The sequence below is a fragment of the Homarus americanus genome, unplaced genomic scaffold (assembly GCF_018991925.1).
Source record: "Homarus americanus isolate GMGI-L3 unplaced genomic scaffold, GMGI_Hamer_2.0 scaffold40856, whole genome shotgun sequence".
Taxonomy (NCBI): Eukaryota; Metazoa; Arthropoda; class Malacostraca; order Decapoda; family Nephropidae; genus Homarus; species Homarus americanus.
Window position 1 is genome coordinate 7,807,255 of NW_024734615.1, and position 13,271 is coordinate 7,820,525.

The window sequence follows — 13,271 nt, forward strand, 5'->3', positions numbered from 1 at the left end:
CAGGTATGGAGTGTACATGTGTGTTGAGATGGTGCTACTATGTATGATAACCGACGGTGCTATATTCCATACAGGTGGAGCAGTCTGATGTGTTAAGGGATAGTGTAAGAAGGAATGACCGAGGTAAGGTGGTCAGAGTGTTATGCAATAAGTATGTGGATGACACGCCATTAATGTAAGAGTCTGGTGCCCATCGGTAACCACATTTCCGTTGTTCTTCTGAGGAAGGCCAATTCATGTATATGTTTTTACCAGTATGTTTTATAAGGAATAAATCAATTAAGACATGTTATGGTTTCACCCTTCTTTACCCTTATCGATCTGGTCAATGGAAAACCTAACCCAATGCCTAGTCCTCTGCACGCTACCTAACGAGCTACATGCTCTCCAGGGGTCTGCTGTGGCAGTTACCCTTAGAAATTAAGATTAGGTTAAGTTATCCCCAGACTTAGTGACCCCAGAATCTGGCAGTATAAATTGGTGGCTATAGCGGTGGGATGGTTTTTAATCATTGATCAAATCGAGAATTGAAGTTGTGATTTAAGTTGCAAATATAGACAAGTTTTTTTTGATGGATAATCTGATTTTTGAGTGATACTGGCAGGTGAATAACATTGATTGAGTACAGAAATAGAATTTTTGAAAATTTTTACAGTACTGAAGTCATGTGTGTCATTGATGTGTTTTGTGTTTGTGTTTTATCCAGCATTAATATGTATTAATAATTGCAGAAGTTGTGGATTAACCTTGTTGACGTTGAAAAGGAGTCCACACTGTGTCTGAGAAGTGTCTCAAGTGGTTCACCTCTGATGTTGTTAAGTGGTTCACCTATGGAATACCATAGGACTTTCGGTCTCCAGTTGATGTGAGTTTTAATTTTTGGTGCCATGTTAAGATGTTGCATAGTGTTGTATTATACCCTTGATCAATTAAGGTTGTAGTAGTACAGGAGAGTAGTTGTGTTAAGTGGTTCGTATTTGTCTTGGGTCGAGAGGTAGCACTTTTAGGTCAAAATGGCTGAGTCAGTAGAACAGGGAAGTACCATAGTTGGGGACACATTAGAAGAGAGATTGGAACGGACTTTGCAGATCAATGAGAGACAATACTTGGAGTTAGAAGAATTACAGAAACAGATTAAGGAACTAAAACAAACACTCCAGCATGCAAGGCCCAAACAATGAGCAAGAGTCAGTTGAGATGACACCACTCCACTACTCTTTGTGGGCGGAGGTCCGCCAGCTCCAAATAAGGACACTTGACTAAGTAGTGCCCCTTGAGTCCCGTAAGGTAGCGCTTTCTCCCACTCAATCTGCCTTATCTTTTACTCTACTTTGTCTTAGTTCTTAATTCAATGGTTCTTCTACTTACTTCAATGGTTACTGCATAACCTCAGTTCTTGGTAGCATGTCGAGGATCTACATGTGTATTGTAATTTGATATCAGGTCACTTGACGGAAATAATGGTGAACTACTGTTGGGAAAATGAATACCCTAAAATACTCTAAGAACAGGTTTATTAATATGAAATGAAAAGGGAAAAGAGATATTATTAACATATAACTTCAAGGTGCAACTCCTGCTTACTCAACTGCAAACTCAGTATTTTCTTATTTACTTATTTTTCAATTTTACTCCTCTGCAAGCTCCTCGATATTACACTTATTACTCACACCCTTACTGGTGTTATTTAATTACATAGCAGGACCAGTTCTTGGCCCTACTCACAATACATAGTTAAATGACAACTCTTGGCTCCTCTCAACTGCCAATCCCAGTGGGTACTTACTTCACCCACATCTTCTAGTGGTACATTTCATTACAGTTACCAGGCTTTATTCATAGTCCCAAGTGGACAATTTACTTCTCACACATTCCGAGGTACTTTCCATTACATCCAGTTATAAGACAACCTATTTTAGATACTTACAGAGTGTTGGTAGTATAGAGATGCACTCACACAACACGTTAATACTGATACCAAAAATACATGGGTCCATTACTCAACATGGGATACTTATTAACAAACACATACAACAACACTGTGGACCATATAACTCAAGGCATGTCCCAGTATAGCACTGGCGCTTCTATCAACTGACGACTGCTGTTGTGGTCGGGTTACACCGACACGAGGTGGGTCAGCCCCGCCCACGAGGTGGACCTGCCGTCTCAATCATGTTGAATAACCGACATCAATGCATATATTGATCCCTGCTGGTTACCCACCGGCTCAGCAGCCAATGGTGTTCAAATAAGCCCACCCTGGAATCTGGGGACAACGGAGAGCCGTCATGGGTGAGAAGCATGGACACACAATCATAACAAATCTTTTCTTCTTGCAACGTCAGGACATTTACTTTATATTACTACACTGAGTGAATGACAATTGCACTGTTACAACATGAACACTGATGAACACTGATATTTCACTACAATGACTGAATCAAACTGAATGGTTAGGGAACACATCAACAGTACATACCTGGGGACAAACAGGAGGACATCTCCTTTCCGCCTTCAGATATATACTCATGGTTGCACGTATCGCTATTCAAGCAATGACAGAAATCACAAAACCAACTGTTACTCATTCAAAGATGACCTCAGTTGACAAAGGTTCGTGAATTACTTGAGTTGGATACACAGACTAATTCAAGATTGAGCTGGCCAGCAGAAGTGAAAACGTATTGACAACTCGTTTGAAGGCGGGACTTACTGAGGGTTCATGAGTCTAAACGTCGATAGGGAAAAACACCTCTTCCTAGGAATAGCTAACCCACTCATGTTTTGCGTTCGTGGAGTATAATAAGAATCATTAGTGTTAAAACAGACTAGCAGTCAACGTGACCATGAAAAGCTCTTTCCCAAGATTCTTATAATGTGTTGTGGGATGAAATCCTAGACAATTTGAAACTCCAGGGAACGAGCAGTAGATATATTCAATAAGTAGTACAAGACTTGGGGATAGCCGACCGATACAGAAGCGAGCACAAGGGACTCGTGCCGTAGGGCAGGCCGAAGTCTCTGAGGGAAGTTAGCTAGCTAGCAAGGAGAGTTGCTAGATTACTAGGACAATAAATGAGGTCTTCTAGTATCGACTAGCAGTACAGACATAGTACATCGGGACATAGTAAGTGAACATAGGCATTAGACATAAGCATAGATATCAGACATGCTATAATAATATGTAGTAATACAGACATGTGAATAAATGGTACAATGAATGGTAACAGAGTCTTGAGCTGTCAGGGTTCAATATCTTGGTATTTACATATCTATACAGCGTAACGTTCATAAAAATATGTAGTAGTTACACAGATTCAACAACACCAGGACGATTACAGGCATCTGGCACAAAAGACAAAACAAGCACAATGGTTACATACATGGGATAAACGTAGTTAAAACAAAATCTATTATCAATGACAACATTGCATAGGAAACAAAATACATATAATAAACATAAATAGGAATAATGTAAAGATAAAGAAAAACATAAAATAGGGTTACATACATAGCATAATTTTACACACACGCTTGGAGATACAGCCATATCAAGAGTTTCACCAAGAGATTAATCAAATGCTTACTCGACACCACTGAGATTAACTTAGATCTCGCTAGGATGAATGAGACCCCATCCAACCGAAGGAAAGATTTGAATGACTTAAACGAAAGAGTCATTGTCCTACTCGCGAGGCAGCAACCTTCGATGGATCCAGAGCGAGGCAATAATGCCCAGAATAGATGCAAAACGAAACTGTCCTATGGGAACACAACCAAACCAAAAACTGTCTGTACTTTATGGCATGCCATTTGAAATGAGCGCCATCGCTGCCTGACTCCACCTAAAAGTCACGAACACTACTCCTATACACACAACAAGCTCTAGCTAGGACTTGACCTACTGTACTGAGCAAATCATTGTTATTCCTAAACCCACTTTAATCATATATTACTACATCTCATTCAAATCCACAGGCTAGAATCTCAGGAGAGACGTGTTTTTACTTTTTGTTTACACTCAGGATCACCCCAGTAAGTCCAGCCTTCAAACATAATTATGTTTATTCCACTCTACTGGCAAACGCAATCTTGAATTAGTCTGTGTAAATCAACTTTAGTAATTCGCCAGACCTTTGTCAACTGAGGGTCATCCTTGAATGAGTAACAGTTAGATTGTTTGTAATTTCTGTCATTATGCGAGGATCGCTAGCAACTCAGGGATATATAAACCAGCGGCAGGAGGACTAAACTCACCTTTCACCTTCGTTCTCAGGTATGTTCTGTGTTTATAACCATTCAGTTTGATTCAGTCTGTTGTAGTGAATATCAGTGTTCATCAGTGTTTTAACAGGAATTGTCATTCACCCAGTGTAAGATGTAATATAACATAAATACCTGACGTGGCGAGACTAAACATTTGTTTATAACCCACCATGCTCTCAAAACCTCCCGAATTACCTTTCACCTTCGTTCTCAGTTCGAGGGCTTGAAACCCACCGGTCGCTCGGACCGGTGCTAGTGCAGTGGTCAGTATATGAGTGATGGCGCTGATTCGCACGATTAATCGGCCCACTTACCTCGTGGGCGAGGCCCAGACCTGCCGAGTAACCGACCACAACAGCAGTCATCAGCTGTTAGAGGCGCCAGTGCTATACCCTGGGACAGGCCTGAGTTATGATCCACAGTGTGTATGATAATAATACCCCATGTTGGGTAGTGGACCCATGTCGGTGTTTGTATCAGTACTAACAGTTATGCCAGTTGGTCTTATAACTGGATGTAATGAGAAATACCTAGTAATGAGAAGTAGTAATCTGCAAGAGTTTCCATGTAACTGTGTATCAACGAACTGGTCCGGTAATGTAAGGTGAAAACCAGTTATTGTGTGCAACGTAAGACTGTAATATCTGAGTAATTGCTGTTGAGTAATAAGGAAACAGTCTGCAAAAGCCCAGGAGTTGAGCCTGGTAGTTATATGTTAATAACATTTTTCCTTGATTTTATATATAAACTTGTTCTGAGTATTTTAGAGTATTCATTTCTCCCATAGTTATTCTTATTTCCGACCCTGATATCAGAATTACACTACCCATGTGCCTCCACCATCGACATGCTAAACATGAACTTAAGTAGAAGGAACATTTGAAAGAACTAAAACATGTTGTGGCACCCTATCGATCTGGTCAAACCTAACCCATTAGTCCACTCTGCCCCTACCTAACGAGACATACTGTCCAGGGTCTGGCAGCAACGTAATTAAGATTTGAGTTAAGTATTCTTAGAATTAGTGACCCCAGGCTGGCAGTATACTACAAAACTTGAAAACTCACAACTGGTATCTTTACTCAACTGGTAACAGATTTCCCATCAGATGATTGCATAACAGCCAATCCATCTTCCAATCTCTGTGTCTACTGCAACTTGACAACCCTCTCTGAAAAAAAAAATCAACAAAAAAAATCACATACACCTACATACTCACAAACATTCCATTCACATTCCACACTCACATGGGCAAACAACATACTCACTTTCCACAACTTACTGATGCAAGGAAACATTCTTCACTTACCAGTTGTACTTCTCAATTGCAACACAAGTATGCAAAACATCACTCTTCACCATGCACATCAACAACCAATGTATTCCAGTCAAAGGTCTATAACCTTAAAGAAATCTCAGCAACACTGATGCCAGTTCACATAACTAGCAAGAGAGGCATTCACTTTCTACATTCCCGTCCATCAGGCCATGCACCTGATGAAGCAACTGGTGGTTGTTATATATATATGTATGTTTATATGTAGCAACTTTATTTAAATTTATATATTATATATTATATTTACTTCTTACTGAGTCAAGAGAAGTGTTTGGAAGCGTATGAAGCACAGGCATATTCGGCAGGTGGTAACCATGAACAGAGAATAAACCAGACCGACCATGTATCATTCTCCATTAAATAACATAGATACTACACTGGCGATGAGGATGAGGTCACAAAGAATGTTAGTGGAAGTCATGAAAGAGAGGATAGTGACCACTGAAGAGAGCTACTCTGAAACTGGAGGAATTTAAGTGAAACAACCATGGCTGGCGTCAGTAGATTCATCGAAAATTGGGGAGTATGATGCAGACAAAGAAGATTTCACATCATATTGGCGAGAAAATGGACTTCTTCTTTCTGGCAAATGAATTGTTGGACGACGGTGGTGATGCTGAGAAGAAGAAAGCCCTTCAACAGAAAAGGAAAGCAATCTTTTTGACAGAGGTAAGGGCTAATCATTTATTCTCTCCTGTGGTCAGAAATCCGCTAATCCCAGACAAACCCAAGGACTCCTCACTCATTCAGATTACCAAGATTCTGAAGCAACATTTTTGATCCTGCTCCACTTGAATCGCTGAAAGTTACAGATTTGGCACAAGAGATAAGTGAATGAATCAGTAAGTAATTATATAGTCGCTTTGAAGAAGTTATCCATTCACTGTAACTTTGGACAGTTCTTGAACCAAGGCTCTAAGAGACAGGTTTGTAATAGTACAAGATTATAGGGCAAATACAGAAGATAAGTTAATGAACACCACTAACCCAACTTTTGAAAGTGCATGTCAGATAGCTACAAGCATGGAATTGTGCGAGAAAAACACCAGAAAATTTGTTCCCAATGCTGGTAGTGAAACAGTTAGCAGTAGTGGCTCAGTGTGTAAAGTAACTGTAGCTAAAAGGAATAAGTATACCACAAAACAAGGAACACATGCTGATTTAAAATGTAAGGAGGTGCCGAGGAAACATGAAAGCTTTCAGTATGAGTTCAAAATTCAAAGTGTTGCAATTGTCAGCGTATTGGACATATTGCTCCTGCCTTTAGAAGTGATAAAGGTAAATGCCATACTTACGTGAAGGTAGAGAAGAAGAAAATGAAAAACGGTATTCATGAGAGTATTAGTAATTTTGGATCTGATAATGATGAGTGCCCATGTGTTTACTATTTACACCTGTCGTCAGAAAAGTTAAACATAGGTATAATGTGGACCCCGCAGTAATATTAATGACACCTGTAATCATGGAAATGGATACTGCAGCTGATTTCTCCTGTGGAAGTAAAAAGATAACATGAAACTATTTAGCATGTGCGCTAGAAGACTCAGGTGTCAAGTTGAGAACTTATACTGGAGAGATTTTGAACACAGAAGGTAAATTAAGAGTGTAAGGTAAAAGTACAAAAATCAAATTTAATGTTGCCATTAATTATAGCTAATTATGTGAATAGACCAACTTTGTTAGGTAAGAACTGGTTGTGTGAACTTGAGATGGACTGAAGGAGATATTTAGTGTTAGGAATGTTTAACAGTATTCAGGTCTTGAGAAATTGCTTGAAAATACAAGATTTTTTATTTGTAAAGGGACAGAATGTTATATAAAAGGGTTATGAAGCTCATATCTACGACAAGATGTTACACCCATATATACTAGTCAGACCTGTTCCTTATGCATTGAAAGGTGAGTTGAAAATTAGACAGACTTGTGAGTGAGGTGTGTGAAAACCACCAAGTGAATTGGGCTGCTCCAATAGTAATTGTACTAAAAGCTGATAAATCTGTTAGACTATGTGGTGATTATAAAGTTACCATTAATCAGGCTGTTGAGGATGAGCATATCCTAACCCACATCTCAAAAGATTTGTTTGCTGCTAACAGGTGGAACCATTTTCACTAGGTTAGACTTGTCCCAAGCATATACTCAGGTCTGTTGTTTTAAAGAAGTCAGCAGTACCTTACCATCAACACTATAAAGGATTGTATAAGTTCCAAGGTTGCCTTATGGTGTTAAAAGTGCACCAAAGAATTATTTCAGTGCATCATGGACAAAATTCTTGTGGGTCTTGCCAATGTGTTATGTTTTCAAGATGATGTCATAGTGTTGACAGTGACATCAAAATCATGTCAAAACCCTAGCCACAGTATTCAGATTGTTGTTTGCCTGTCATGCTCAACAGAGCAAATGTTCATTCTAGCTGAAGAAGTAACTTGTCTTGGCTACAAAGTGAATGCAGAAGGGCTGAGACAGAAGATAAGAAGGAGCCATAGTAAATTTACCTGCTCCAAAAAATGTCAGTGAATTGAAAGCTTCCCTAGGTATGTTCTGTGAAGTATTATTCAAAGGTTCTTGAGTGGACTTTCGTAAAGTTTTGGCCCCTCTGCATGAACTGTGGGAAAGGGGTACCATGGAAATGGAACAATGCAACTCAGAAGTCATTTGAGGTGTAAGCTGCTCTGTCTTGTACTGATGTTTTTGGTCACTATGATACCAGTAGAACACTAAGGCTTTGTAGCGATGCATCGGGCTATGGATTAGGTGCTGTCATGTAAGTGTATGTATATTATGTATAATGTATGTATACCATGTATGTACTCTATATATAACATTATTTCTCTAGTCAGAGCGTGGGCAATGCCCTGTTTCATGTCACCACACGCTTAGATAAATGTGCCTGGCGACATCTGAAGCTGCTACTGTACTGTAGTGGATTTTCCCTCTAAACGCTGTTTATCGCTGAGTAGCCGACCCCACAGCGGATTCTATTCAATGTCACGGAGGGGCAGGTCAACTGTCTATCCACGCCTACCTCCGCTATAAAAGACGACCTCGTGGTAACTCTCTTTCTACCCACACCAACCAGCAAGCAACACCCTCCTCCGCCTGCCTGGCGGTCCTCGCTCCCACCGGAGAGCATGGCGACCACAGCTGGTCCTCCTCTGAGCACCCTCACCAACCAGCTCCCTCTTCTACTCCACAGCCGAAAGCTACACCACCTCCTCCGCTGCTGCCTGGCGGTCCTGCCCTGCCGGCGAGCATGGCGACCCACAAGCTGTCCCTCTCTGAGAATCCCCACCAACCAGCTCTTCACATCACGCTTATAACCACGCTACCACTTCCCAGCACCAAGCTGCATTGTACATCCAATACAACATGTACACAGAGAGCACATTGTGAGCCTTTCTCCATCCCATCCTGAGTGTGAACCCAAACAACCCATACCCCACAAATGGTGACCCCGGAGATTCGCACTCACACAGGATGGAGGAGAAGCAATCACGCTCCCAGTCTTCAAGCAACATGGAAGACTGGCTTATCCACCCAGAAGCAGCGCTCAATGTCTCTACAGCTACTGTCTCTACACCGCAGGTTAGACACCCTAGAGCAGCTCTGCTACTCTAAGCAGACAGCTGCTCTTCCTGCCCCAAGCACCAAGTCCTACTGACCCCAACGCACCTGTCCTGCCCTCAGACGCCGCCCCGGCCCAGCAGTACCCCCTGCCGCTTCTCCTGATGCAGCCCCTGCTCCTGAAGTGGCCCATGCGTCTGAGTGCGACCCACGCACTCTTTTCTCCCTCAGGTACCCCCTCATTGTCCTGCACCCTGCTGCTGTCGTGGACCCAGCTGCTGTCACGAGCCTCATCCGCTTCTGGTGACACAGCCCCTGCTCCTGACCCAGGCCCACACACCCCAGCAGGCGCATCTGACGACTCTGTACCTGCCGAGGGAAGCACAACATTCATTGCCCACACACCCTTTTCTCCCTCTCTACTCCCACAGATATTCTGTATCTAGACAGTTGTCTCATCTAGCGGCCGGCTCAACCACGCCATCGCCGTTATGTTTCACATGGTATGCACCGCCTGTTCTGCCTCACATGTGCCATGCAACCCTGCAGACAACAAGTCTCCTACACCGCCTGGAGGAAGGAGGAGTATTGTAGTGATTTCACCCTAAATGCTGTTTGTCGCTGAGTAGCCGACCCCCAATTCCACAGTGTATGCCTCGTGGTCTGGGTCAACCAGCGCCGCCATGGAGCGGGGGTCAACTATCTACCCACACCTACCTCCTCTATAAAAGAACTGACCTCGTGGTGACCTTTTCTACCTACACCAACCAGCAAGCAACACCTCTCCGCCTGCCTGGCGGTCCTCGCTCCCGCCGGAGAGCATGGCGACCCAGTGCTGGTCCTCCTCTGAGCATCCTCACCAACCAGCTCCCTCTTCTTCTAGCTACAGCCGCAGCAAGCTACACCACCTCTCCGCCGCTGCCTGGCGGTCCTCGCTCCGGCCGGCGGAAGGCGACCCCACAAGCTGTCCTCCTCTGAGCATCCTCACCAACCAACCTCTTCTTCTAGCTACAGCCGCAGCAAGCTACACCACCTCCCTCTGCCGCTGCCTGGCAGCCCCGCTACCGCCGGCGAGCATGGCGACCCACAAGCTGTCCTCCTCTGAGCATCCTCACCAACCAACTCTTTCTAGCTACAGCCGCAGGCAAGCTACACCACCTCCTCTGCCGCTGCCTGGCGGCCCTCGCTACCGCCGGCGAGCATGGCGACCCACAAGCTGTCCTCCTCTGAACATCCTCTCCAACCAGCTCTCTACATCACGCTTGTAACCACGCTGCCACTTGTACATCCAATACAACATGTATACAGAGAGCACATTGTGAGTTTCTTTCTCCATCCCATCCTGAGTGTGAACCCAAAAAACCTGCACCCCACAGTACCACATGTTGCCTGAGAGGTCAGAGTGAGGTCAGTTGACCCCTATAGGAGTGTAAGGACTACCTGCTGTAAGACCTCAGTGTATTCCGTTAATAAGAACCTACAGAACTCTACAGGTGTTTATGTTCGCCCCTGTAGTTAGAACCAAGTACCCCAACATCTCCAATAAGTCACATAATGGATAACGAAGAAAGACCATTGTATATGCCTCGGAGGCGCTCTCTTACCCAAAGCAGAAAGGTACTTACAAATAGAAAAAAGAGGCTTTGTCTATCATATTTGGAGTAAAGAGAATTTCACCAATATCTATGGGAGGAATTTTGTTTTAATAGCTTGATCACAAGCCTCTCTCGGCAATTTTGGGTCTCGTCACACCTATTCCTACACTTGCTGCAACAAGAATGCAGAAGATGGGCTTTGATATTGTCGGCGCACATTACTGGGGCTAGTACAGACGTTCAGATATCCTGATTTCAATGCAGATCTTTATTAGTTTGCCATATGTAGTGGATCAAATGATGAAGTAGAGCAGCCTAAGGTTTTATGCTGTATGATAGCAGATTTTCCAGATTACCTCCGGAATGATTGCTCATGAAACTAGGAAGAAAGATGTTGTATTAGGAGGTCCTGGAGTATACACACTAAATGGATAATGATTTGTCAATATGAGCTCAACGTATCATTTAAGATGTAATTATCAATAGTAGAACAGGGATGTGTGTTGTGGGTTGCTTGTAGAGAGTGTTAATTCCTGTGTGTGTAGTGTTTTTGAGAACCGTTGGAATGGTGCATTTTGAACATCGGTGTGTGCTACTGTAAGCATTGGCCAGAAGTTTTGTGTAGTGGCTAAACTGGATGGTGAAATAAAAGAAATGATAGTACGTGAGTGCTCTGTTTGTCTAAGAATGTTGGAGTATGCCACTCCAGCACCTTTGAAACTGGAAATGGCCTACCCGTCCGTCCAAAAGTACACATTGACCTGTATTGAGGAACAGACAAATTTCTTGTATTAATTGATAGTCATTCAAGTGGGTTGATGTTAAGCACATGTACCAGTACTAATGTAGTAGCACCATTGATGAATTAAGATTAATATTTTTATTGGAATACAAAGAACGTTTCTGACAATGGTCCTCCATTCCAATCTCATCGATTTAAAAACTTCATGAGATTCAACGATTGGCATGTACTGACCCCACTATCATCCTGCCTCCTAATGGTGCAGCCTGAGAGATAATTCAAATTGTAAAACACTTTTCTAAGCAGGTAATTCAAGGAACTGTAGGAAAATCAATAAAAAAACACAGACTAGCAAATTTTTTACTCAGATATAGAACCACGCCACACAGTGTGACAGGATGTACTCCTGCAGGTTAATGGTGAAGAGACAGTTGAGAACAAGATTCTAAGTTTAGTTCGTAAGTCTGTTTGAAGTGGTGAAAGGAAAATGCGCTCAACAAAAAATGTATCATGATAAGGGTTCAGTGAAGGTGTTCAAGGTAAATGATAGGGTGAGAGTTAGGAACATGGCTAAAGGTTGTGGTACTGTGTACATGCAAAGTGGATAATTGGTGTCACTGACAAAGTATGTGGATCTAGGACATGTTGGTGAAATGTGGTAACTCTTTGAGATATGTTCATGGCGGTTCCACATCATTCAGAGCTATGACAGAGATGAATGTAGCACTGATTTTTAGTGTCGTGACTTGACACAGTTTCGGTGAGTGTCATCGATGATGTCAAAGATGATGTTTCCAGCATCTACTCACTGTGTCAACTGATGTAGTGATGATATGTCTGTCACTGATAATGCACAAAGTGCAGGAAGTGAAGCTTCCCTGTAAAACTTGTTGGAGAGAATAGTCTAGAAGATCAAACAGAGTTAGGAGACCTGTGGTGAAATTAGTCTCTAATTATCTGAATTGTAGACTTAGGCCTTTCAAAACTGTTTAGTTAGGAAGTTATATTTGTTGTGTTCAATTCAATTTCAATTGTTTATTCAGCATGATAGGAAGGCGGGATCTCTAGTGCTGTCACTAGGTACCCTGTGCAAGCAAACACCAGAATCATCTAGCAAAGTGTGAAAGTATATACAGTATAAATATTATAAAGAAAGGCTTACTAAAGCCTAGGAAGGAAGGATATTCCTTTAACACATAATCAATATTATTTACAAAATATCTGGCCAGTATTGGGAGGATCATCAATATCTCCAAATCAGGGGGTCGTGGAGTGGTGGTCAGCAAGCCATCTTGAGAAGAAGCGTTGTGTCTTGGGGGTATCTTAGGAGGTAGTGAATAAGGTGCAGCTGTCGGGTCCTTCTGCACCAACGCACAAGAAGCGTTGCTCTCAGGGATGCAGGGGACTTTTGTTGTGTTCTATTCCTTCTTCCTGCCATATGTAATTCTGTAAGTTTGTTTATTTAGGTTGTAGCGTACATGCTCCTCTTTTGAAAAAGGAGAAATAGTGTTATATATATATGTATGTTTATATATACATGTGAAAATATATATTATATATTATATTTACTTCTTACAAAGTCAGAAAGTGTTTGAAACTATGCGCTTACAGAAATGTATTGAGCACGTGGTAACCAGAACAGAGAATAACCGCCCAGCCAGACCGACCATGTGCTTGTCATTCTCACATTAAATAATGCAAAGATACTACACTCATGTCACCAACAGCATCCCGTATCTAGATTCGTAACAGATGCTGTGGCGAG